General features: G+C 37.2%; 1 pseudogene; it reads left to right on the top strand.

Moving 5' to 3' along the window:
• The first annotated feature begins 432 nt into the window (after positions 1-432).
• Positions 433-1040, top strand: LOC103114824 (S-phase kinase-associated protein 1-like; annotated as a pseudogene).
• Positions 1041-1362: the final 322 nt, after the last annotated feature.

Raw genomic sequence — 1362 nt, 5'->3', positions numbered from 1 at the left:
CTTGGTGTTTAATATGTGATTGTATGGCTATAAGTTTCCCTCTCAGTACTGCTTTAGCTGTGTCCCAAATATTTTGATAGGTTGTGTCTTCATTTTCATTTGTTTCCAGGAACATTTGAATTTCCTGCTTGAGTGAGTCTCTGACCCAGTGGTTCTTAAGGAGTATGTTGTTTAGTTTCCAAATTCTGTGACTTAATAATTTTCTGTTTGTTGTTAAATGTTAGTTTTATTCCATTGTGGTCTGAGAAGATACTTGGGATGATTTCAATGCTCTTGAATTTATTGATGCTGTCTTTGTGGCCTAACATGTGGTCTATCCTTGAGTATGTGTTATGTGGATTTGAAAAGGAGGTGTAGTAGTAGCCTTATTCTTCGTCTTTCTCTTCTAGTCCTCTTGATGCCACTCTGTTTTTGTCATTCTCTGGTGGCATGCTCCTGGAGACCCAGCACCATGCCTTCAATTAAGTTGCAGAGTTCTGTTGGAGAAATATTTGAAGTTGATGTGGAAATTGCCAAACAGTCTGTGACTATCAAGACCATGTTTGAAGGTTTAGGAATGGATGATGAAGGAGATGATGATCCAGTTCCCCTACCAAATGTTAATGCAGCAGTATTAAAAAAGGTTATTCAATGGTGCACCCACCACAAGGATGACCCTCCTCCTCCTGAGGATGATGAGAATAAAGAGAAGTGAACAGATGATATCCCTGTTTGGGACCATAAATTCCTGAAAGTTGACCAAGGAACACTTTTTGAACTTATTCTGGCTGAAAATGACTTAGACATTAAAGGTTTGCTTGATGTCACTTGCAAGACTGTTGCCAATATGATCAAGGGGAAAACTCCTGAGGAGATTCGTAAGACTTTCAATATAAAAAATGATTTTACTGAAGAAGAAGAAGCCCAGGCACGCAAAGAGAACCAGTGGTGTGAAGAGAAGTGAAATGCTGTGCCTGACACTGTAACACTGTAAGGATTGTTCCAAATACTAGTTGCACTGCTCTGTTTATAATTGTTAATATTAGACAAACAGTAGAAAATGCAGCAGCAAATCAATTGTATTAGCAGAATATTGTCGTCTTTGCATGTGTAGTTTTGAGTACAGATTCCAGACTTACGGCTGAGTTTTTCATAGTATGATCAAAAGTTTTCTTTTTTTTTTCTTTGTTCTGAATAAAACTGAACTGTGGGTTCTCTAGAGAAAGTGGCATTTTGGGCTTCCCCTCATTTTGTAAAGCAATTTCTGCCTGGTTTATTGTCCAGTTAACTTTAGTGACCTGACCTTTTAAAAAGTTGACATTGTAAATAAAAGCAACTTGCAAAAAAAAAAAAAAGAAAAGAAAAGAAAAGAAGATGTATTCC

The sequence above is a fragment of the Erinaceus europaeus genome, chromosome 14 (assembly GCF_950295315.1).
Source record: "Erinaceus europaeus chromosome 14, mEriEur2.1, whole genome shotgun sequence".
NCBI lineage: Eukaryota > Metazoa > Chordata > Mammalia > Eulipotyphla > Erinaceidae > Erinaceus > Erinaceus europaeus.
This window is presented reverse-complemented; position numbering and strand designations above follow the sequence as displayed.